General features: G+C 42.3%; 1 protein-coding gene across 7 annotated transcripts in view; it reads right to left on the reverse strand.

Annotated features, from left to right (window-relative positions):
* OSBPL5 (oxysterol binding protein like 5) overlaps positions 1-26,854 on the reverse strand; it is a 214,359-nt gene that overhangs the window by 125,708 nt on the left and 61,797 nt on the right. The gene's annotated exons all lie outside the window — the stretch shown is intronic.

The following is a 26,854-nucleotide window of genomic DNA, read 5'->3' on the forward strand; positions in this document are numbered from 1 at the left end:
AGTCTGCTCTCCACATCAAAGAGCGTGTTTCTAAATCCAAAGCAAGGAAGAAAGGTTGGAAGCAGCGTTTCTGACAGAACATGCCATTTTTTAAATGGCAACGTAATGTGGCTACCAAAGGATTTTTTTTTCTCTAAAACCACGCCTGTTTTAGTCTCTTCTGCCAAGAAAATCAATTTCTCCAGCTGTGTCATCAGTGACTCAGAGATTCCCTGATGCTGAGTCTCCAGACTTGTCCCATTGGTGGCCCAATGGCAACATGGGCAAGAAGAGATCAGCACAAGAGGACAGGGAGCCAGGACTAACATGTCAGAGCCACGTTTGCTTCTGGAGTATTTTTGCTTGTATTAAACAGAGTGAATACACCAGTAATGGAAAACCAGACAAAAACAGATTGTGAGCTGTGATTCCACAGCTGGAACATGGCAGAAGAGGAACAGCCACACAAATGTCCTTTCTCTGCAGGTCCCTGCACTGAGCAGCAGGTGACCACAACAAGCAGAACACAAAACCTCATGCCTGCCACTTCTGGTCTGGCATTTTACAGCTTTTCCAGCGAGCCTGAGGTGACAGACTGCCATTACTCAGTTTAGAGTGTGACAACAGGAGAGACAAGCAAAGTGCTTCCCTGTGGGGACAGGCAAGAAGGTGGGTAACTGAGGACCTGCTGGTGAAAATAAACCAAGAAAGAAAACAAGCCAAGAGTACATTTAATCCCTTGAAATCTGTCTTCAAATATTGAGTTCAAAGCTGGTCAACCCCAGGATTTTCAGGGATGTTAGATGGGCCTGGAATAGCTAAACATGACCTCGGAGGGTCTCATCTCCCCCCTGAGCACTGTGGGAAACAGCTGACACCAACAGCAGAGTGTTACAATATGGGTGAAGCTGGATTTAAAAAAGGCAGAGGCTGTTTTTTGCTCAGATCTTTACATGGTACTATCCACCACACCCTGATGGTTCAGTGACAGAAGGATCCAACAGCATTAAATATCCACAAGTGCACACACAGAACACACATGTGCATACCCACACACATAGCAACACATGGATCTGCACAAACACGTGTATGGGTTCCATACAACACTCTACCCCCACAGAAAGACAGCAAAATCTATCTGCAATATAACACTGCAGTGATGATATCTTAACTGATTGCTATTTCAAGACACTGTCACTGGAAGAGATTTATATCTCTGTCTACTGTGCCCGCCCATGCAATTAGCCTATCTTTGTGCCAAAATATATTAATGGACAATGAGTGGAAAATTTCTATTTAAAAAAACATTCACAGGGAAAAATATCTATGTAGATACATTACCTTTAACAAAAGAGAAAGTTCAAGACGGAGAAAGCTTAGTGCTACAGTTCCCTGCTTAAAAAGCCCTGGAAAATTCCAATTACTGCCTCTCAACTCTTACATATCACTTTTTTTGCTTATAAACAAAACAGATCACTGCAATTTAATCAGCAAGATAATAGTGCAGATGAGCTTATGGTGTGTGGAGAGACATAATTAAGCTTGTGAACCCTAACTCTAAGCCTAACCCTGACTAAATCTAACCCAACCCTTAATCCTAGCCCCTAATCCTAACTATTAACCTTAAACCACACTCAGACCTTGGCAATGAACAATGCCTCTCAGAGCAGCCAGGACCAGGGAAACAACACCCACACAAGGGGGAAAACATCCCCCAGCTGTTTTGTTTTTAATTCTAAGTTGAAAAAAAAAATTAACAACTCCACATCGAAGGCAACATGCAAGACTAAATGCACATATACAAGGTTGGACACATTCAGTCTCTAACACTCATTCAACATCCACTCTATTCCAGCCCTCACTCGGAACACTCAGTTGAAGAATACCACTCCCCTTACCTGTCCTGGTCTTAAACAAATTCTTTGCAAGGATTTCCATTATGAGAAATGAGCTCCCCTCTTCTTCCTTGAACTCATCTCACAGTCCTTACATGACATTCACACAAAACAGAGTTTAGGCTTCAGAAAAACACATCTCTCTGGCATCTCACCAACTCTGTGCACTGAGCTGACTTTTACCAAAGCAGAAAAAAATTTCACAGCAACTCTCCTTGATCCCACCACTCAGCTCAGTCAAACACTGCAGGACTTAACAAGCCCAGTCATCTTCATCAAAGCAAATAAAACAGTAATTATAAATGGAGCTTTTGCCAAGGAGAGACAGATTGGCAGTTACCATTTATTTCTTTATTAAATGCAAGGTAGGTACAGCATTTCACCAGAAGCAGAAAAACATCTCAGGATGAATACACCAGTGTCTTCACAAAGCAACAAGGTTTAGATTCTGCCTTGGTGAAAGCTGGAACCACAGTGCACAGTCAAATCTACCCAGTTTCCTTTTCCAGGGCACCCTGAGTCCAGGCACATGAGTTTAAAGTAGAGCTGTTCCTAAATTGCCACAACTGCTCTGCTGAAATCACAATTCATTTCAGCAGGAGTCATTTTTACAAATGTTCCCTGCATAAAGGAGGTGATCCCACTGGAAACATTCTAATGCAAGAATTAAATGAGGTGATCCCATTGGAAACATTCTAGTGCAAGAGAAAACTTGTTGGGTTTTCTTTTTAATAGAGACCAGCCTCTGATAATCTCCCACACAGCGAATAACACTGTACTGCACAAATAGCCTGACTGATCTAAATGTGTGGTTATCATGAGTAAGGCACGACTCACAGTGACCAAAGGTGATAAAAACATCTGTTCCTTCCTGGTTACCACAAGGAGGTGGCCTTCTTCTATGGCATGTATGAGACTAATGGCATGTAGGGAACCAACTCATGTATTAGGCATGTCTTATCTTTAGAAGTAATGTTACACCAAAGAAAATGAAAAAGTGGATTTCTACCTTGTGTACAACATGCATTTGGTGTCTTTAGGTAAGCAGGGAATACAATTCCTCTGGCCTCTGCTCTACACTATTTAAATGACACAAACACACAAAAGCAGGTTGAACAATGACAGACTGTCATGTTTGTGGTGAACATACCAACTCAGTTTTAAACATCTGAGATGGGCACTGGGCAATAGTAATAACCCATCCTGGAGCTGATACTTCTGCTGTCCTCACATCAAGCAACAGCCTGGGTCCTGCCCTAAGCAGCCACTTACCCACTCCCCAGCATAGTTCCCTAAAATGGTCTGAGAGAAGAACAGGCCCACAAAAGCTTTTACAGGACACTGAGGGGTTGAACACCATCACTCTGCGGAAAAGTAACATTTTTGCACATATTGTCCTAAGTACGTCTGTTACTAACCAATTACTATGCAAGACAAAAGTAAGGTTTTGAATTAACTCCTGCAACACTCCCCAGATTTCTCACCAGCATAATAGTACTGATGTTTCAAAAAACTGCATGAACTGAAAAAGTGAAACCAAACATTTTGCTTTAACTTTCTAATACAAGGAGAAAAATCTCCCTCTCTTCTGCTTCTCTCACACATCCATTCTGAGAACTTCAGCTTTGTTTGCTCCAGAACAGCTTAAAGTGGTACAACACTTGGGAAGGGCCAGCTCTCCACCTGTCACCTCTGATGCTGAATATCCCCATGACTATGAAGCACCTTGTCATAAAGATCTGGTGGTCTTGTGGATATAACATGGAAGTTAAAAATAAAACCCCAAACCATCTGCATTTCTGTTTTTTAGCCCGTGTTTAACTGTACAAACATGTAGGGTGGGAACTTTCACTCTTCCTGTTGGGCAATACATGAACACATTGGGTTTCTGACCTCACCCTAGAAAAAAACCCCTTAAACTGGAGAAAGAGTTGAAACTATTTGCAAGTGGAATAGAGAGACTTGGGATGCACCTTATGCCTGGAGGAATAGCATTACAACTGATGAAAAACAAGCAGCAGCCCAGACTGCCCCACTCTTCTTCTCTGGCTCTCTGCTCTGCAAATCCCTGACATTCAGCTTCAGCAGCAGGGGAGCTGAGGAGTAAAAAGACTATTGTTCTGGCCTGCAGAAAGACTGCAATATCAACAAAAATGACACCCAGGCTTTCCAAGCAGATATCTGCTAGAAGCAGACTAGGACCTTGGAAAGATAAGCAGTACTAATACACAAGAGACTGATAATAAACCCAGTTATACACCAGAACACAGGAGTCTATTTTTGATAATAGGTAACAGCAAATTCAACCCCAGAGTAACTACAGCAGGTTTCTGCTTGCCACAAGTCATGCCCCACCTACAGCAGATTCCAGGGAAATATATGTCCAGCAGGTAGGTATTCCAGCAGTGCTCTCCTCTTTCAGGAGGATCCTTGTTGCTGGTATTTACATTGCCCAACTTCTCAGAACAAATTATGTCTCCTAAATCAGGAAATTAGTCTCTGTTTTCAGTTGAAGGCGAGAGGCTCCTGCCAAGAGTGACTCAAAGCAGCAGCCTCTCTCAGCAGGACCCTGGTATTCCTCTGCTCTTAGGGCAGACATTGAAGTCCGACAGCTCCAAGCAGCAAGGCAAAATACCCACTGAAGCTCCTGTCCATTCCACTCACATATACCCTTTTCCGGGAAGTAAGTGCTACTTCTGGCTACACAATTCTGGTTCCTGAACAGCTATTCAAATTACCCTTTTTTCTACCACTGAAATACCTTATAGAGATGCACCTGGGCCAAGGCTGCCTTATTCTCCCCGCCAAGCCTGGCTCCAGCTGCACGTGGAAGCCTCAAGTGCAAATGATAATATTGCAAGGAAAGGGGAGAATTCCAAATTTGAGGTTTTCAAGATTTGCTACTCATGACCAGGAGCAGAATTTGGAGCAGCAGGCAACACTGTAACATTTATGAAATGCCACTGCATCGACTCTTGATACATTCCTTGCATAATTAACTATAGCTATGGTGTCTTTTTGATAAGGGGATGCAAAAGAAAGCAAATTACCACTTAAGGCAACATTCAGCACGGAGAAGTGAGAGACACATTACAAAATTATGTGAAATGGTTATTAACTCATGAATGCGTTCTCCTTCCATCCCAGGCTGAAAGAGATCTCAAACAGTCCTCTATTGTATTTCTTCCCCGTGCCTCTGCCCGAAGCAAGTCTGAGTGCATTCAGGCCATGCACTGGCAGGTATTTCTCCAGTATGCTCTTAACAACTTCCAGTGAGGAAAACTTCACAGCTTTTCCTCTGCAGCCTCTTCCAACAATTCATCATCTTTACAGTACATGGATTTTCCTAATGCTTGATCTGACTAATTTATTTACACCAGGAATGAGAGTACCACAGGCACTGCTAGACACACTTATTATCACCACTGCAGTGGCTTATAATTAAACTTACTCAACACTTTCCAGTAGAGGACTTGTACTCAATTGAATTGAGACTATTTGTGTTGAAATTCAGCATCTCGGTCAACTGCCTCAGGGTTGGTTTGAAGAACATTTCAACCAGAGATAATCAGTGTTTTCTATGAATACATGGAGATACAATGTAAATTGCATGCTAGCCAGAGACCTTCCCTTGGAAAAACTTGGTATTGAAACCCTCCCCAGAGACCCACACACACCCTTGGAACTTGCAAATATATCCTAGCACCACTCCTATGGAAAAGTACTGAAATTTGGCCAAGCTGTGTGTTTTCCAGCCTTTCATACCACCACTGCTGCTGCAGCCACTTCACACGCAAAGGAAAGTAAAATCATGGCAGCTGAACCCAGTTCCCATGACAGCAGATCCTCACAAGGCACAAACAGCTCAGAAGCACACAACAGGTTGGAACAGGGACATCTGTTCCATGCTGAGCCTTTCCAGTTGCCAACCGTGGTCCTGGTCTTGGCACACTAAGAACTGACACTGGAGTGAGATACAGGGCAAGATGCAACCAGAACTAAGTCTTCAAGAACACAGTCTAGGACCTGATGCTTTTCACTATGAGCTCAGTGGCAAACCCCCTATTGTATTTCAGTGGAACAGAAGCTGGTTCCTAGTACCTGACTCACAATCTGTCCTTCCACCTCTCCAGTGAAGAAGCAGTGAAAAAGCATATGTTCCTGCTTTTAGCACAGGAATCTGCCTGCAAATAAATGGGGAACTGAGTCCAGAGTGCTGTCTCTTCATGGGTATAAAGTTTTTTAAATTAATAGATAATCAGCCTGAAGACATAGCACTCCAATCTGAAGTTATAAACTCAGTCTCACAGAAGGCTGATACACCAACTTAAATTCTAATTACCTTTTCCCATCACAATGTATAGAATGGACTCTCACTGGCATGGTGCCTACAAGGTCATTCCACAAGCAGCAGCGGGCTTTTCACAGCTGGAGCATGGGAAGGGGCACGAATCACAGCAGCATTTTTCAAAGGGACCACTTAGGAAGAAGTTCTCAATTTGCAGTCACCCAGTGAAAGGGAAACAAACAAAACCTTAAATGGCTAGCAGCAGCTTTGGGGACAGAAAAAAAGCTTTAGAAAAAAACCCACCTTTGATGTCTTACAGTGCAATTAACCATAATATAACAACATACAAGTAAGGAGATGGAGATAAGCAAGGGCAGAACCCCTACAGAAACCCAGTATCTGGAGATACCATCATCTGTCTATATGAAATGATGTATGACAGTTTGCACCTTAGGGGAGTTCTAGCAAGGATACAGCATTTCCAGAGAGCATAAAGTGATGATTTGATTAAATTTGGATTAATCTCCAAATATTTTCTTCATTCCTGGTTTTACACTGATGAGTAATTTCATTTCTATGATCATTCCTCTTCGTTCCATCTACACCTATACCTGAATCTAACACATTATTTATATTTACAGGTCTCTGCATGTATTAAACACTCTTTTTTTCCCCTTCACTCTTGCCAGAATAGTATTAGGTAACAGCGAAGAATCTTGTTCAGACTGTGTCCAAGACAAAGGAGGGAGTCCCCTCAGTCTGTCTTTCAAATCAAAACTACCCCAAGTTAAAAAAATGAAAAGCCTCAAGTGCTTTCCTGCCTAATAGGCCTCTTTACACTGGTGAAATTATTCAATTGTGCAAATGTTTGCAAAAGAGGGGCCAGTCACTGTAAGCTTCCCATATGCACCTGATTCCAAAGTATGAGCCAATGAGAGCTGTCTATCTAACAGCTCTCACATACACACAACAGCATATCCAGGGGCATTTGAGTGTGTGAGGGCTGAAATAAGCACAGCTGTGTTTGGACTTTGGCATTTTCCTGGAGAAACTGGCTGCTCATGGCTTGGACACTTCACTGTGAAAAAAACTGGCTGGGTGTCCAGGCCCAAAGAGTGTTGGTGAATAGAGTTAAATCCAGCTGTCAGCCAGTCCAAAGTAATGTTCTGCAGGGCTCAGTACTGGGGGCAGTTCTGTTTAATACCTTCATCGACGAGCTGGATGAGAGGATGGAGGGCTCCCGCAGTCAGGCAAGTGTAGGAGGTCCAACAAGGCCAAGTGACTGGTTCTGTCCTTGGGTCACAACCACCCCAGGCAGTGCTACGGGCTGGGGCAGAGGGGCTGGGAAGCTGCCCAGGGCAAAAGGAGCTGGGGGTGCTGGTGATAGCAGCTGAACATGAGCCAGCAGTGCCCAGGTGGCCAACAGGGCCAAGGGCATCCTGGCCTGGATCAGCAATTGTGTGGCCAGCAGCACCAGGGCAGGGATTGTCCACATGTACTCAGCACTGCTGAGGCCACACCTCGAGTGCTGTGTCCAGTTCTCAGTTCCTCAGGACAAGCAGGACATTGAGGTGCTGGAGTGAGTCCAGAGAAGGGCAATGGGAGCTGGTGGAGGGTCTGGAGCACAAGTCCTGTGAGGAGCAGCTGAGGGAGCTGGGGGTGTTTGGCCTGGAGAAAAGGAGGCTCAGGGGAGACCTTAACACTCTCTACAGCTGCCTCAAAAGAGGCTGTATTTAGGTGGGGGCTGGCCTCTTGTCCCAAGTAAAAAGCCATAGGACAAGGAAGCAACTGCCTCAAGTTGTACCAGGAGAGGTTTAGATTTGATATTAGGAAAAAAATTATTCTCCAAAAGGGTTGTTAAGCACTGGAACAGGCTGTCCAGAGTAGTGGTTGAACGAGCATCCCTGGAGGTATTTAAAAGTTGTGTAGATGTGGCACTTTGGGACATGGTTTAATGGTAGACTTGGCAGTGCTGGGTTAATGGTTGCACTTGATGATTTGAAGGTCTTTTCCAACCTAAAGGATTCGATAACTCTGCTATGTGCACGTTCCTATTCAGACCATGCAGGATTCAAACCTCTGCCATCTGCAACAGTCTTGTCAATGTGCAGAGAGCAAGAACGTGCTGCACCCCTGGGGATGTAGCTCTCTTTTAAAGCTCACACCACTCAAACAACTTCCTACCAAACAGTTCCAGGAACCTTGTCCTTGCTAAAGGCCATGTAAACTTTTACAGACAGGTGTTCTGTATTACTCATTTACTTAATTATTCTAAACATAAATAGGGGAAAAGCATCATTTGGTCACTTCAAAAATCCCCAAATGTTCAAACACTTATTTTATAATGTTTTCTTCAACACCAAAATTATTTGTGTGAGCAGGCATGTGAAAAGCTGGAAGAAAAGTGTTTTGTTTCTAATCACTACAATATCACTTTAATGGTGGGGAACGACCTTTATGGAAATCTGTTATATCTCTGTAAGGAAATGGACTTAATCATGTAAAAGGTCCTCTTACATTTTTCAACTCTTTTAGCATATGCTCCCTATTATAGCACTGGCATTTTGAAAACAGCCAGATATTCAAACTCTCAGTTTCATCTTGTCAGCTTGGAACTACACAGAGAGGAAGCTGCAAAACCAAGACCACACTCTGCACTACACTATTTTAAGACATAAAACCCAGAAACCAACACTTCTTCATGAGGGGAATTTCTCCATGTTCAGAAGATACCAGGACTGACCAGAGAAACACCTCTTACAGTGAAGCACAGGGCTATTTTCTGCAATTTTAACATACTTAGGCAAACATGAACTGTACCTTTCATGTAGATAATGAATGCTGGTCTTTAATAAGTGAGATAAAAAATATACAAAAATTATGCAAAGTAGCAGGTTTTTGTAAACAGCTGTTAGGGAGGTATTATGCAAAAATACCCCAAGCTAGGAGGCATCCCTCAAACGCAACAGCAGCCCTGAACATACAGCAAAGGGAGAGCTCTTGGCTGAGAAGGCTGGCATTTCAGAAAACAAGCTGACATTCCCTCAGCCTTGCCTCCCATAGAATGAGTAAGCTAAACAAACAGTATCTGTGTGCTGTCAATGTGAAAAATCACTGCTGGTTTATGCACGATGGCTCACCCAGAACGGTAATATGAAATCAAAAGCCTGAACTTTTCCAATGTACTGCCTCAGACAGAAGTTCCTGGCAGTGATGGAAGACATTGAGAAGAAAAGAGCAGCTGAAACAAAAGTTAACCTACTTCATAATGTGGTTGTTGGGGGATTTTTTCCCCTTGCAAGCGTTTATGATTGCTGTGTAGCAGAAATAGCCCTAAAAATCAAATGGTGATATATATCTGAGGGCTGTAATTTATACACAGCAATGCCAGTTTGGGCAGGACCAGCCAAGAAAAGTTTCCTTGGACTCCTCTGGCTTTCAAACCACTTTTCTCAGGCAGCAGCACAAAGAACATCCAACCAAGAAGCTCAGTGCAGAACACCAAGTGGCTGATCACGTGAACTAATTTCATAAATAGGTCCCACATAGGTATTGTGTAAGATACATGTGACCCCATCTCTTGTACCCTTTGGTACCTTGAGTCAGGCCTAAGGAGGTTATTACCATGCAGACAAAAACATTAGATTGCCCTTGTGTTTCAAACGACCAAGAAAACCTCTGCTGGGACTGGTGCAAGCAATGTCATTTGCTAACAAAAACCCAGTCCAACTGACCTGGAGCCTAGAAGTGGTTTTGCTGCCACACAGCTGGGAAAATTAGTCTGTGAGCTGACAAATGAGAAATGCGAACACCAGACATCCACGGCAGTATGTGGTACATATTACATTCTAAAATAGTCACAGCATGTTCAAAACTCCTAACAGACTTCAAATGTAAGGTTCCAGTTCAGGATTTCCATGTTTCCATCACAGACACTGTTATGAGGCCAGACTTTGGCTATGGAGCTCTCCAGGTGACTAACTGATTTCATGAACCAGTTATCTTCAGCTCTTTAGATATATCTGGCTGCGGGATGTCATTGTTCCCTCCCTACTGTCAGCCCCAAGTCTCCAGATTATATTTTCTGCTTTCTGTCCTTTTAACCTTCTGCTGCCTATGTTATATTAAGTCCAGACTATGACATGAAACTCCCTGTGGCAAGAGCTCTCACTGCATCTCTCAGGCACAGACTGTAATTTCTCTGCAGGACAGTCACCAGTAAAAGTTATGACACCAATTACTGGGCAGTAATACTCACACAACATTAAAAACCCCTGGCTTGTGAAAGTCTTTAAAGTGCTTGCTTCAGCAAATGACTTGCTTTATGTATTTTCCCATTAGCAACACATGAAATGATAAAACAGACCCCTTTTGGTGCCCTGCTTCCTTTGTGGCTGCAAGCATTTTCTTTCCAGTTGATGATGTGGCTTTTTGGTTTGGTTTGGATGAAGTGCCAAAGGAAGATGTCATTCATTCAGCACAACAGCGTATTTGTTTCACATGTCTCATGCCAAACTGAAAGCAACTTCATTTTGGTCCTGCATCAGGACCAACTCTCCACTTGCCAACAGCAATGAACTGACAGTACTCTGGGATTGCTTTTCCCTACATGTTCATCTTCTGCAAGAAAAAAATCTAAAACTAGTAAGAGCACTCACCAGCAATCTCATGGAGTCTGCTGCCAAGGCACATAATAACAAGACAGTCCAACACAGTGATCTTCCCAGAAGTATTAAAATTACGTTTCACATTTTTCAACAGCCTGAAATTGTTTGCATCTAATAAGCAACTGTGCGCTCCCCTAGCTCCAAGCGCTACCAACTCTAACCTGTCTTCCTGCCCCTTCTAACATGCAACTCTTTCAAAAACATTCAAATATGAAATATCCTAATTGAAATATATTGCATCCCTTCCCTCTCTTAGTATATAAACACATAGATACATGTCCACATATGTATCTGGATACACACACACCTAAATAGAAGAAGACATGAAGATAGGTACCAGCACTTACTCAAGTTCAAGAAGGTTTATTGTCCCACAACAGTTGTTTGTTTCCAAGGCAGCTATGAGTACGTGCCCTCAGGACTTGTGACTATCAGCTTTAGTGAGCCAGACTTCCAGCTCCATCATTTGGCATGGCTCACAATGCCTGGCTCCTGCAGAACTGCCCTCCATCAACACCACTTATGCAGTTTTAAGCACCTTAAAGAAGCTTACAGAGATAAACGTCCAATATTTTTCAACTGCGGTTTGGTCTGTGTCTTATGTCTCCCACTAAATTTCTCATTCCACAGGAATTAGGCTGAATTCAAGTATCCATGGAGCTGAGCTAACTACACACATTCCAAGAGGTGGCTTACATTCCAGATGAGCAGAACTGATGCCTTGAGAGGCCACCTAAAAACAGAGACTAGACAGGAGTAAGGGAATAAAGGTAGGTATTTATTTGAAAGGCCTTCAAAGGTACCCCTGGGGAGTCAGAGGCTATTCTCAAAATGGACCCCAAGATGGATGACAGGTCATGAGTTCTTCACACTTTTATAGGTTTGGTTTATTTGCATATCCAATTAAAGCTTCAGTTAATGATGTAATTTCCCCAAGCTTACCTCCCCTTAGAGGCCTTTTGGTTTATACTTTTGGGCCTAGGACGGTCTGGGTGTCCTTGGACAGCAAGCCTGGAGAGGCTTTGTTATGTCTACCTAGCACAAGAGAGCAGAAGTTAACAGGCCACAAGAAACTTCAGAGTTACACACTAAGCAGCACAGAATTTGAAAAATATAGAAGTTAAAACCTAAGGCATCATTCCCCCCCGTCAGGTTTTGTGGCTGAGGCTGAATACAAATGCTCAACTTTACAAAGAAAAACCTGATTTGCTGAGTACTTGCACTTATATTATGACAGGTTTTGTCCATTAAAACCAGGAACAGTGAGCAAAGTAAATGTATTTGAAGAGATGCTTTTGCAACAGCCCCATCAATTAAAGTGATGTAAATTATTTATGTCCTTGTCCTGCAAAGACTGATGGATAGTCTCAATGCAGGACACCTGCTCCTCAAAAGGAGCACAAATATACACGTGCACGGCTCAACAAATGCAGAGATGCTCAAAGTAGCAGGACTCTAAAATTTGCAACAAAAATGTCAAACACATCATCTTCACCCATTCGTCAGAAGCCAAAGCAATGCTGCAAGCACCAAGAGACAGCTGCCTATTAGGCTGCAACCAGAAATACCTTCTGCTAAAGCTCAAAATGTACTGTTTATATTTATCTTTGACTGAAATTCATCTTCTCTCCCAAAGCTCACACTGTATTTCAATGTACACAGAAGATGGTTGTCTCAGCTAAGATCACATCCACATAAAGTTTGAGACAAGCTATTTACATAGAGAGAAGGCCTTTTAGTATTCTCCTGGTTACAACTATTTGGAAAGATCAAAAAGGCTTTGGTAGTCAAATTTAAATTAATATTTCCTAAAAGTGACTCCATGTCAGAGAGCTGCACATCTTTGGAGGTCTCCTCCTCTTTGTGAAAGTGATTAAAGATTTAATATCTCTGCTTCTGCCAGTTGTAGTTCATCTAATGCAGACCACTGGGACTGGTTTAAACGTATTCGGGTTTGGTTTTTTTTAATTAATGTGCTATTTATAAAACTGTACTTAGCATTGCATCAGCATTTCAATGCTAAGGACTCATTTTCTGGAATCTGGAATGTGGTTTTACCTGGTTCAAATAACATTATTCCCTGCCTAAAACTTAGCAAAGAGATTTCCAGTAACAAAAATAAAGTTTTTATCCTGCTTCCTTTTGCTCAGAAGAGAAACTAGTTTTTTGCTTCCGATTTGCTCAGTTCATTTTCACATACTCATTTTTGTTACCACAATAAGGACAAGTTTGGACAGCAGAACTTTCTCTTCTGTTTTCCTTGTAAACCACCATAGGGATCATATTCAATAATCTATTTACATTCCTTATTTGCCATTGATTTCATTAGAATAGGTCTGTGTTTTATTGGCTTTCCCATTAATTCCACCGAGAATAAAGAACTGAAATAGTCTCTTGTATCTGGCCTGAAGTATCTGCTCCGTTACCCCTTCTTAAATCACAGCCAGAAAAATCTTCTCCCAGCTCTTAATTGTTCTCCTCTCCTATTCCCAGTTACTGAATTTAACTCTGAACTCAACACGATTGTCTCTGTGAAGAGAAGGAGAGATCGATCCACATTAACCATGTTTTACAAGCACATTTGGGGACTCTTCTCCTGGGATCTGCCAGTGTAAGACTAAGAGTTAATTTGAAACACATTATCTCATTATTCATGGCAGAGGAAGGGGAGTTACTGGCAAGATGCCAAGTTATTACCTATTTTATGTCTGAATTGACAAACAGGCATCTGTTTTAAACGTAAAGCTGGTCTTTCCATGGAGGGTTTTAGGTCTGGTTTTTTGTTTTAAATAGGTATTCTGAGAGTGAAGCTGCTTGGCTGGTACATGAAAGGGGCTTCCAGCAAGCAAAATAATACAAATAATACATAAAGATGTGACTGGCAGATTTTCAGCATAATAGAGGGGTAGCATAGGTGTCAGACAAAAGCCATGGCTGAGACATGGAGAATGCTGCTGATAGAAGCAATAAGGGAATAATTTAGCTACAATTACTGTCCTCTAGGTCATGATTTGTGCTGCTGTCATAGTCTGCAGAGGCCACAGGGTGTCCAACCCGTCTGCCAACACTATCCTGAAAAGACAGCACTGAGACAATTTGTCCTGATTTAAGAGGCGAGATGATGCCTGGTTTATTAAACTGCAAATTCTTAACATGGAGCCCTGAAACCACTCTCCACCCCCAGAATCAATAAGTAGCAAATTATAAGCAGCAAATTATAGGCATTGCTACTGACTTCCCCCTCAAAGAGACACTGTCTGGGTAAGACCCACAGAAGAGAGGATGCTTGTCAAGACCAAGCCAAGGAATGGAGCCCCACAACCTGAGGTACAGGGCATGTGGGAAGTCTGTAGGAGAGCTGCTCTGTGTCAGGAAACTCCACATCATTTCACAGCAAGCCCAGGCTTGACAGTTCTTTGTTGAGATCCTTGGCCACAACTCTGCTTTCTGAAGTAACAAGAACTTGAGGGATCAAGCTAAGCATCCTATTCCAGACGAGCAAAATTGTTCAGAGCTTCTGTGCTAAAACACAGCTCCTGTTTCCTCTAGAAGTTCTCTCAAAAGAGAAGTTTCTCCTATCTTGAAGTACCACCAACATGCTGAGGACAAAGGATACATGTGTCAACAGTGCTTTTGAAACAGATACCACCCTATATCGGCACTAAGCAAGAGGAACCTGCCTGGAATATGTAGCTGGATGGTCAACATCATTTTTTGTGTTCCTGCTGGAGAAGTCACAAGACAAGAGGGGGAGCATCCCAGAAGCTTAGAAACTATGCAGTTTCAGACACTAAGGCATTTTCCTTGTTCAGAGAGACTAGAATAATTATGAGGCTGTATTTGTCCTTCATTATGACTCCCCGTGACTGCCAAGACTCCTGCATGTTCACAGAACTGCTAAGACACAGCACTACATACTCATGAGTCAAACTGTGAAACTCGTGAGGCCAACTTAAAAAAACAACCAAACAAAAACCAACAAAACCACACCATGGGATTTTAAAATGTATTTTTTCTGTTCTTTTATTTCCTTCCTGGTTTTCAAACAGGAGATACAAGATATGCAAGATGTTTTAGCACTTTCAGGCTGCCTTTCTGGGCAAACCCCTGGTTCCCAGAACTGTGGCCTAAAGGAAAATATCATCTACCCCAGGTCTAATATGACAGAGAAAGGAAAGCAACAACTTAGGAAAACAACTATCTGAGACAAGAGCATGACGTTGGTTCTGGGTCTGTTTAAATCAGCTGGAATTGTACTGTGGATTACAAGAGAAGCCTCCAGGTCCTGTGCTCCCAAAAACCTAAGGGAGGGAAAGCCCGAGCAGATACTACTTTGGCTTTTCTCCAGTCCTTGTCAGAACAGAAAAAGGCAGCTTAAGAAAAATCCATCAGCTTTACAGTGGTATATCTGAGAATGTAACACTAACAGAGGAACTGTGCCTCTGTCCTAAACAGGAGCCCTGACTCTGCCCCGGCTTTGAAGAATTTCCCTGGAGCAGCTTAAGAAGTAATTTTAGGCTGAGATACTGGATTTTTTACTGCAGCTACCAGTGCATGTTACCTTCTGCTGTTTTTGTTATGGGTCCATTACCCCCAGGAAGATACAGGGGCAGAGAGTAGCACCTTTTACAACTGCAGTAACAAGATTGTCCAGAGACCATCGATCAATGCCCAGAATATACAGCTCAGTAAAATACACAGGAAGATGACTGGACTGTGTAGAAGACGATACCAATCACTATTTTAAACAGCCCAGGGGAGTTCAAAGGGTCAAAGGTGTTTCATTCTTGCCCACATCCTCATTTAATAGCATTTTCAGGGGCTCATTTCAGAACCATCTACACTGCAATTCCAAACTATATGCAGAATGATTTGCAGCAATTACTGAACTTACATGAAAGAGAGGTTGGGGTGGATTTTTACCTCTAAATACTGAATGTCAAAACAGCTAGGATGGTCTGAAAGGCTGGTGAATAAATGCATGTGGTTCAGATTTAGGCACATTCTTACGAAAATTGGCTTTATATACTCTTTATATGGGAATATACTCACCTCGGTCTCTTCTTTTTGAATCAGCAATCATCTCCTGCAGACAATGGCTCAGAAACACCTGCCAGTCACTGATCTGAACTACCTTCCTACCCAACTGACTGCAGAGACTGTAAGAGTGGGCCTGATGCACTCTCCCCAGCTTTCAGCCATCCATGGAGCCCCTATCCAAAGCATCCCAAGATGGGAATGCAAATCCAGGACAGAGGCTTTGGCCCTGGGATGCTGGCTTCATCACACAATAGCACAACTTCAACAGTGAGGCGCTCCCAAGAGGGGTAAGGTTTGCTTCTCACTGGGAGGGAAGACAGCTCTGACCTCTTGTGTCATCACTGACAGGCACAGTGTGCTGATCCAGGCTGTTTAACCTTCCCAAAACAAATAAGGTAGTTTTGTAGGACCCGTTTTAATGTGCATGGGTGCCAGTTCAGAAAAAGTTCAATGGAGGGGCAACTGGGCCTCACATCATCTGAGTGTGACATGAACCTACACCCCAAATATTGATGCTATTTGGCATCTCTCCACAACAGATGGAATGGATGGATGTGTAATAGGCAGTTTTATTTCTTTGTCTACGAGTAACAGCTCTGCCACATATCCACTAGTGCAGCACACCAACGTCTCCTTTAGATAAGGGTAAGAGAGATCCCACAGGCACCTGAGCTTACAGACATATGGAAATGCTTAGGGCTTTCAGTAGTTAGTTTTAAACAAGCTTCAAATTTGAAAGAGAAACAGCCCTCACACTTCTCTGAATGCAGCTAACAGCTTTTCCCAGTGTTTAAGAGCCAATTATACTCCTCAGTTTGAGGAAAAAAAGAAGGGGTCATATCAGTGATGAAAAGCACCTAGCAACTTGGACGTCCCAGTGGAGAGAATGCAAGAGAATCCACTTTCAAAGAGCTCGGCAGCCACATTTTGCAAGCCAGAATCTTCTCCAGCAGTTTCAAGTGGCATATCAAAGATATAAGCTAACCTGAAATCAGGACTGACATTTGAAAAACTTTGACCACTCCACATCTGTGAAATCTTTTCAGCTCATGCCCTGAAATCAATTTACATGTTGGATTTCCTAGGAGAATTTACTCAGTGAAAGAAAGCCATATATCTGGAGGCGAATTACAAGGCAGTATTCTTGCTATAGCTGTAATCAAACTGAAACCAAGAAGAGGGAACATTGAAGGCTTGGGACTGAGAATCATGATCATGACACTGCATTTAAACCCGATGAAAAGGAGATGGGGAAATGGGGAAAACAAATCTTGAGACCAGTGGTTCAAAACAAAATGTCCTCAGCTGAAAATACAGAGGTCATTATCAGAAATGTCTAAGCATAGTTTTAGTTCATTTAATAGAAGAATACAGTATCCAAAAATGAAAAACTAAAATAATTAAGAATATATATTAAGACTATATATTCAATATATCTTATTGAATATTCAATATATTACCAATATTCCTGTATTAGAAATGTAAGAATAACATGAAAAGAATGTCTAACTTTGTGGAACAAAAGAAATGAAACCAAATATCTACCACATAAATGCTAGCGTAAAAGGATCTAGAGAAGCAACCTCCTCTGAAGTATTTATTACAGTATTTTAGGATTACATAGACTCAATTTATACTGATGCCAATCCAGCCTACAGAGACTGAACTGTACACCAGGGGTTTGTAGAGCAGGGCTGCTTGCTTGAATCAGGATGTAAAACTGACAGCAGCCATAGCCTTCGGCATGTGAAGAGTTCTGGGATATCATTATTGCTACACACACAGTTTGGGGCTCTTGTGTTCAGTGTATTCTGTCATGAGGTATAAAACACTGCACCAAACAGGAAACTTGGAGAATTTGAATTAGCTTTGATTTTCTTTCTGTTCATATGCCCAAGTCAGAACACCTACCTTTCTTCCTAGTACCTCCTGCCAAATTTTAAAAACACAAGCACGTAACAAAAAAAGCACTCTAGTAACCTCTGTTGCACTAATCAACATCAAAGCTAATAACTCTCAGCTAATACCTCACACATATAATGTGATGATCTTTAAAAGCAAAGAGGACTTCAGGAAAGTTATTGGGAATTGCCTTTTCATATAATTTTCCCCAGATGATAAGAGACGATCATGTAAGGATCTAGCACAGCTCAACCATGAAACATGGAAAAATAAAAGGGAGTTTTGTCAGTGGCTTCAGCAAATGTGAGACCAAGGCGCAGGTGAACTCAAACAATGTGGAAAGGCAGACCAGGCCACAGATGACACTGTGCCCCTAAACCCAGAATGTGATGGTCACATATATACATCCAACTCCACAGCTGCACACCCAAATGAAACCAGCCTGGTTTCCAAGGGTCTGAGCAGCCACAGGTTTCACCAACTCCAACAGCAACTGCAAGAGTCTTCATTCCTGAAAGCCAACAGCTTTCACACAAGTGCCTAAAGGACATCTCAGCTCAGGCACTGAGCTCTGAACATCCTAAATTTCCTTTTTCCTATTGAAAAGCTCAGAGATTGGAGTTATATAATAATAAATGCATTCATAAAATAATAAGGTGTCTCTACTGTACTATTTACTTCGCTGTGAAAACTTGCCTTTTCATTTTCAATTTAAAGGGTTTCAGTGTATTTTCCCATGTGAAACATGAACACGAGTCACATCAGCTTTTATTTAAGAAAATACAGGCTTCTAGCTCTCATAATAAAAAAAACCCATGAGAAGTGAAGACATTTATCAAAAAGTCCAACAACAAACTAGGAGAGTTGATTGACAAAGCAGCTCAGGTGCTGAGGAAGCCTTGAGCATGTTCTTCCCACTAGTGTTGGCAATTCAATATGTATTCTGCTTGAACCTGTAAAAAATACCAACCAAAACACTGCAACTTGAAATAAGAACAGAGGCAAAAAAATTGCCCTGTGTGCTGAAATGCCATTTACCTGCCTGCTAACTGCCCAATTTGGGTACCATTTCAAAGACTCCATGTTACAACAGTTGAGATGAAAAGATATTTAGGTCCTTACAGAATTCATTGGTTTCAGCTGCTTCTAGAAATTGAGAGAACTAGGTTAGCATTTGCATTTCTGCAGACCTCCAAGGGATGAAAACAAGCTGATAAATTGTTACGGCACAGAGAAATCAATGTGAAAAGCTATAAACTGTCCTCACAGTGCCAATGTGAGCTCTGAGCCTGTCTGCACAAAGTTCAAGCCCATCATGATCGAAAGATAGATGGTCTTATCAGAAGGAACTGGGTAAACACAGGAGAGAAATAAGTCATACCTAGAGGATCTGACTTGAATGAAGAAGCAGCAGCACTGAATTTTTCTTTATATGTGACCACTCAGATTTAGAGCAATGAAGAGACTTTTATGAACATTTTAATTTCTACATAAAGTATTTTTGTCTTGCCAGAAAAAAACTATGGGGCGTAATTCTTGTTTACATCAGCAACTGCTTTCCACTGATCTGTGTAAAGAGTCAGAAATGTAATTTTCCAAATCTAAAGATCCTTTTGCCTTGCCAGAACAAGAAACATTACAAGTGTGAGGAAGTTTGTCTGGGAGTTTTCTTCTCCTTTTAAAGAGAATTGATGTTAAAATAAAACGTGCAAATAGGGGAAAGATACATAGCTAGCCTCTTGATATTCTTTATAGCAGGAATTAATCTGAAAGCTGTTTCAAGTAAGTAACAAAACCCATACCCATTAAAACCTACATAGATCTCATTGCAAGAGAAACAGAAACTGGGGAGGTTCTCACAGTGGAGCCTTTCCAGAGTCTATCTGAAATTTCAATGATCATAGGAGGACTTCTGGTACAAATAGGAAAAAAGACCAATAACAAAGCAGGCTTAGATGGTGTTCATATAAAAATTTTAGGACACATAGTTGAGATAGCTGGGTTACTGAAAAATTAAACACATGCAGCCTTTAGAAAATATTTTGGAAGGATCTGGGGAACCAAAGGTCTCTATGACTAATGTTTGTATCTGGCAACTTTGTGAAGCCTTTAATAAAGGACAACAGATACCCAGCTAAATACAAGCGTCTTGCAAAGTCAATACAGCTGCCTTTCCAGCCTCTTGGAGTTCACACAAAATGTCAGCAGCCAAGTGAATAAAAGTGATTTACCTCACATAATCTGGATTTCAAGAAGAGTCGTGATAAAAATCTTCATCTAAAGTTCTTGAAAGCTAAAAGCTTCAGGATAAGAAGGGAAGTTCCTGAATAGAAGAAGAATCATTTAAAGGTTAGGAAACATAGGACAGAACTAAAGATTCATCTCCCGGTCAGGAGGTCATCAGTGAAGTTCATTAGGAGCCCACACTGGAGTAGGGAAGACAGCACTATAAATCCGCAGCTAATTCACACATTGAATTCTACATGAAGCCCTGGTCCTCTCACCTCAGACAAGACAAATTAGAGCTGGAATATGCCCACGGAAAGGCAGCAAGAATGATTAAAAGTCAGTCTAAGGAATGACTGAATAGTCTGGGACCCATTAGTCTGGAAAACACCTGACTTAGGGGGAAAAAGGTCTGTAAAAGGATGACTGGCATCAGTGTGGATAGTGACTGATTGCTTTGTGTCTCCTCCAAAGCAGGACCTTGAATCTACTAAATGAGCCAGCAGCACCTCTGCTCTTCACTCAGGCAGGGTCACCCTGTGAAAGGACACTGTGAGTACAAGAAGTTTACATAGGCTCAGGAGGAGGCTGAGTCAGAAAACTGAGTTTTCCTGTTAAGCAGAACACAGGATGCAAAATCTGGTCCCTGGGTTTCAGTCAAGGGCTTTAAATTTTGTCATCTTGCAGCTGGGCAGGCGAAACTGTTCAGGGGTTACTGCAATATACAGACATGCCAATAACGTCTCCTGCAGCAAAGTTAAAGGATGCCTACACTGAAGCTTCTGCATTCATTTTTACCTTCAATTTAAATCTCTTCCTTGCATCTATGAATACAGAGTCAGAATGTAGACAGAATCCAGTCCAAAATCTTTCTACACATTGCATTAGGGAACCACCCGATATTCATTCTGCAGTCACTACCTGTAAGATGAGCAAACAGCTCAACAGAACAGCAGATGTTGCAGAATTATTGCTCATCTCCTGGTTTATCCATTTCCACTACGAGGAAATCACAGCTTTGTCCAGTGTCATTTCAAAGCTGCAGCAGGCGCTTGCCATAAATGCTGGTCACATTTCCCCAGCTTCATTACAGGCTCCTTGCTGGGCTGGAAGCAGAAAGCTCATTAAACATGACTTGTAGGTCTAATAGTTAACTTACAGAACAATGAGAGAAGCCTGCATTAGCTCGGTCCAGAAGGTGGCTGAACTTAATTGCTTCTTTCAAAGACCCGTTCCTTTGTGAAGAATGGTGGAGAATTGCTGATCATTATTACCAATTTGCTGGGACACTTAAAACATCAATCTCCTTACACAGAAAGCATTTGCTGAAATTATCGCCATTTACACTGCCTGATGAGCTTTTGCTCCTCTTTGCAATTTGGAAGTAGGCCACCCCATTAATAGATTCTCAGACAGGTTTAAGCAGGAAGGCATTAGTATGTCCCTGCTAGTAATAACAGTGGCGTGGTAGAAGTACCAGTGAGCCTACTGAAAGGCAATCACAGAAGTATCTATAATCTTTAGGCAAAATTCAATTGCAGCCATGGAAATTAAAATCAGCACTGGTTTGTTGGTTAATGAATGGCTGAGGTCTTACAGAGCAGTTCTAATTTTAATGAATTGAGGATAGAAATGTCAGTCAAGTAGATATTTAACCCTAAAACAGAAAAAATACAGTTCTCTGGTTGCTGCTGAATTAGGCTGGGGATGGAGCTAATGGCATAAAGACGACACATTTTGGTCCAGATCCATGCAACCTTATGCCAGGTACCTCTGCAAAGAACTACCCTTAAGGGATTCCTGGAGACCAGCAACAGCCCCCTCCTGACCCTTCACACCTCGCTAAAGGGCCTGAGGTTTAGGGGAAGAGCTCTATTCCTCAGTTCCTTTACCTGACCTACTTCAAATCCCCCCTCAACACGGCACTTGCTGATAACAACAAACCAGCCACACTCCCAGCTCCTTTTCACAGCTGCATCCTCAACCTCAATCATTGTGGCACAGAGCCGCCAGTGTCAAAACAAAAGGGAGAGATTCTTCATGAAGGGCAAGTTCAGGAGTCACTTCTGCCATTTATCACTGCACTGAAATGCCTGAGAGTCCTAAAGGCAACCTTAGTTCCTTCCCATGTCCCATTTACTGATGTTAAGGCTGTAAGCAGGGATATCATGATGCAGAAACAAGAAATGAAGACACAGGAGGTAACCGTTTGGGTGGCTATTCTCCCAAATTCTGACTAAGCATTCTTCGGCACCCTGAAATCATTAATACCTTGTTCCCATGGCAGCAGCTCATTTTAGAGCAGTTTAATTCCACCCAAGACTAACATGCAGTGTTGGAAATTATTCAAGTACCTACTACCAACTTCCTCCCACAGATCCACACCACGTGAGGCAAGATTCAAAGTTTATTTCACTGGGTTTTTTTGCTAAACTTCTGCATTCAAAAAGCAACATAAAACCCCATCACAAGACCTGTACCAGGTCAAAATGAAGACAATTCCATTAAAATGCAGACTATTTTGGAAGGAAAGGAAGGTGCAGCATGCAGTTGGCAGCTGTGGCCCAGGGTGCTGCTCACCTGGCACAGCTCTTGCACAACACAGCACATTGTGAGGGCTCAAAGCCTTTTAATGAAAGAGTGAAGGAGGCTTGAGTAATCAACAAAGCAACCAATGATAACGCAACACCTTTGATCTGCTTTTGCTTACTCAAATATCAGCTCCTTAAAAATCTAGGAGGAAAGAAATGCAGTAACCAGACACACCTACAAGTAGACTCCTGGAGTTGTACATTTACTACAGCTGTACTACAGAACAACATAGGGCAAGTTAAGTAACTGCAAACTTGCAGGCACCTTTTAAAATGTGCTTTTAGCCAGCTGTTGAGAGCTGTGAATTCCCTTACAGTCTAGATGTTAAACCTGAAGACATAAAGGACTTCAAATACCAAGTAGTTAACTTCCAGTCAATTTTAAACCAAGATAATTAACACACTTACATGGCAATATTTGCGCTGCAATTAGTTACATGCCACATTTTTTCTCACCAGCCCATTAACTTCCAACCCCCTCCTACCCAAACAAGCCAGAAATAGCTCTCTGATTCCTAAAAATGTCCCAGCTCCCAGCTCCAGCCATTCTGCTACTCAAAACAGTCTGAGAGCTAAGACAGCCCTGCTGGCTACAGTCCTTACAAAGGTATACACTAATCCACCTTGCATTAGGGAAATTATCTCTCTTCCACCCTTTCATGCCATCTTCTGCTCAGGAAACATCTTTCCCTGCCAGGCAGCACCAGCATGTCACTAGAAATATGAAGAAGAGACAAAATTAATCAGGAAACCAGTAAGTTAAGGAAGGAAACAGGCCTGGGTGGGATGAAGTCACACAGTCTTGAGAAGTAAAATTAAGTCTAGTCCCACATCAAGCCTGGCTGGAGGCTTCTGTTCCCAACTTTTCCCTGGGACTGCTGTCACCTAAGGCCATCACCATGGCAAGTAATAAAGGCATAAAAGAAGAAAAGTCAAGTGCCCAGCATGGCCAGGTCCAAGGATGCTGTGCAGTCTCATGCACAGCCAACAAGCCAATTAGCTATTCTGAACAGTCACATTAAAAAATGACTTCTGTAGACCTTCTGTTCTGTTTGAAGGCAGAGAGACCTAAATTTGGATCTGAATGCTAAGCCTGGCACATCTCTGAAATAAGCTCACCAGCAGCAGCAGCCAGCAGCAGCAACAGAAAGCCAAGCGTAGGAGCCAGCAAAAAAACCAGAAGTGCAAGCTGTACAGTTCCAAGGTGGAAGAGATGTCTTGCTGGCAGGAAAAATACACTGTTGTTCCAAAGAAAAAAAAACAAGGGGAAAAAAATACATCCCAAAACAAGACAACAAACAAAACACACCTGACCTCGCACCTTTAGGCACCCTCCTATTGAAACTGATTATGCAAAAGCTGATTTTCTTCCAAGGACAGCACCAGACCTAGGTGGACAAATCCCACTGGAGGCAGGGTTGCTGAGAAGGCATTTAAGATCAGCAAGATAACATTTAAACTCTCCATTACCACAGGAGGGGAAATTCCCATACTTTGTGCTTGCTGGGACACATTCACCTCTCCTTTTGCTGTACTCTGAAATTCAGTGTCTCAAACTCACTGCTACCGTTTCCCTCACACACTGAATGTGCTCAGCATGTTCAGACCCCATCAGCTACTCCACAACCCCCTTGAACTGAAAGGACACTAAAGGGTAGAAGAAAATATCAATCTGCTGTCAAAGCTCCTCATAGTGCATTCCTGCAGATAGTTTGCCATGCTCACAATGTCAGCTCACCTTTAACATTTTGCCCACAGTAACTCTATGGTCCTTCCCGGTAGAGCTGCACAAAAACCAGCCAGTCCCCAGCCTGGCTAATGCTACCACATCCAGTTCAGCATATGACAAATACTCAGATTTATCCAAAAATAATACCCATTAAATTCCTTTGAAGTCTGTAATGCTGCCTCTTGTAACACAATTGTAACAGACTTAAGCCAAGTAGGAGCAACATGAGCCGCACCAAATGCTGCAGAAGTGCTGGAATATGTGGAAGCTTGCAGGATCTAAACCAAGGCAAGGACTTACAAGAGGCTCAGGCCAGGTCTTAATTCAAAGGAGTGTATATTTGACTAATGTTTGTCATGCAAATTCCTTACCCAGAATTTCCCAATTTCTGTTTAAAGAAACCTCTTGTGCCCAATGATTGGTGAAATTGGCTGTAGTCCTGCAAATAGTAGCAAAACCCATTCTATGCTGCAAAAATACTGCAAATATTCTCTGAGGCAACGAAAATGAAAACAATTTGATAATTGCTGTTTTACTGGGGAAAACAACATTTTCTAGCCGCTACATTTTTTTTTCCACAGGCACGAACCTTTGCCATTTCAAAACAAGCTGGTGTGATTGTCACTGATATATGGCATGCCTCTGTGCTACCTTGTTCTGTCCCTTCTTGCTATCATAAAGCAAGCCCATACATTCCTAAGACAACAAATACCCATCTTTAATAAACGAATGGTCTGTGTAACATCTATCACAATAGAGCTTTGACACTAAATTAGAAGCTCTAGGTATTACCAGCAAGCAAGTAACAATTTTTTAGCCAGGACAACAACAAGAAGCCTAAATAAGCAAGTCCTAGCAAACAGCTGCAGTGGGCAATTGCTTGGCAGAAAAAGAAGCGCACAAAAATGAACCCAAAAGAACTAGACTGAAATAGTGAACTTCCTCTTGAATATTCTATTAGAACTGACAAAAGACTCAAAACTCTCTGAACAGACTCTCTTTGTAAATTATATTTCCCAATATCATCTTCTAATAGCTGATTAAGCCCTGCAGCCCAGCAAGCCAAGGCAGCCTGCTATCTGATCTCTGCTCACACAGATACTCAGATTGTTCTCTTGGGTACGTAGGCTGTCTTGCCGGATAAACCAGAGCGTAAATCACAGAAAAGAACTGAGTACCACATTCCCTGTCGCTTGGCTTTTCACTTATATTCGTATAAAACCACACAGGACAGCAAAATATTTTCGTAGGTAGGAGGCATTTATCCACTGTAGCACAAGCGAAGTCAAAGGCCAGAAAACCACCACCCAGCCAACCTTCCTGTAGAGTGCTTGTTGGGGCAAAATCATGTGACCCTGTCTCCTTCATCTGGAGTAGGAGTTCTGCTACTGATTTTCAAGGGAGGAATCTCAGTGTCTCATTTAACATACCCAGAATTCCCACTAAATAGCTAAATCTACAGCAGATTACCTGAAATCAGGATTGTTATAGATGGGTTTTGCTGAGGTAGCTGGAGTCCATGAGCAGGAAGGGTCACAGAATCACAGAGTCAACTAGGTTGGAAGAGATCTTTGAGATCATCCAGACCAACCCATGACAAAAGACCACCTTGACAACCAGACCATGGCACTGAGTGCCATATCCAATCTTTTATTAAACACCTCCAGGGACAGTGATTCCACAACCTCCCTGGGCAGCCCATTCCAATGCCCAACCACTCTTTCTATGAAGAACTTCTTCCTACTGTCCAACCTAAACCTCCCTTTGCACAGTTTAAGACTGTGTCCTCTTGTCCTGTCGCTGGTTGCCTGGGAGAAGAGACTGACCCCCACCTGGTCACAACCTCCTTTCAGGCAGTAATTCTGCCAGCTGCCACTCCAATTAGAAAAGGCAATATCAAACTGATTTCTTGGAGCAGCACAGTAAGACACAGTAGTCTGTGAACTAGCAGGCTAAGTGTTCAACAAAATTAAGAGTAGCAAAAGAGAGATATTTTGGTCTGGAAGCATATGGACTGCTTGGAATTAATATGCTGGCTGGCACTTACCAACTATGATCAAAGGTGTATCTTAAAGCTTACCATAGCAACCCCATGATCCAACCACTCACTGCCTATTTCTGAGAATAACAGAGGAGGAAAAGAAATAAAGAAGCTAAGTCATTACTAAATGCATTTCAGTATTTCTGCTCCTCATTTAACAGAGCTGATGCAGATAAGAGAGAAGGATGCAGGGAAGAACATTGTTCGCTCTGAAATTTCCCAGCTTGTATTTGTATTCTGGATCCATCTTGAGACTGGATTGAGCTGCAAAGGAGCTGGGAGATGACAGAGGAGAGGCCAAAACAGCCATGATATCTCACACTTCCTTCTAGCCTGCAACTGTAGAGATGTCAGAGCTTTCAGCTCATACACCTGACACACTCTAGATTTCCAAGGTTCCCATTAATCATTTCCCCCAGAGCTCCACGGTAGACAGCTTCATATTGTGTGACCTTAGGGGAGAGGGAATTCAATTTTTATTGTGTATCTTCCTGGG

The sequence above is a fragment of the Corvus hawaiiensis genome, chromosome 6, assembly GCF_020740725.1.
Source record: "Corvus hawaiiensis isolate bCorHaw1 chromosome 6, bCorHaw1.pri.cur, whole genome shotgun sequence".
NCBI classification, from domain to species: domain Eukaryota; kingdom Metazoa; phylum Chordata; class Aves; order Passeriformes; family Corvidae; genus Corvus; species Corvus hawaiiensis.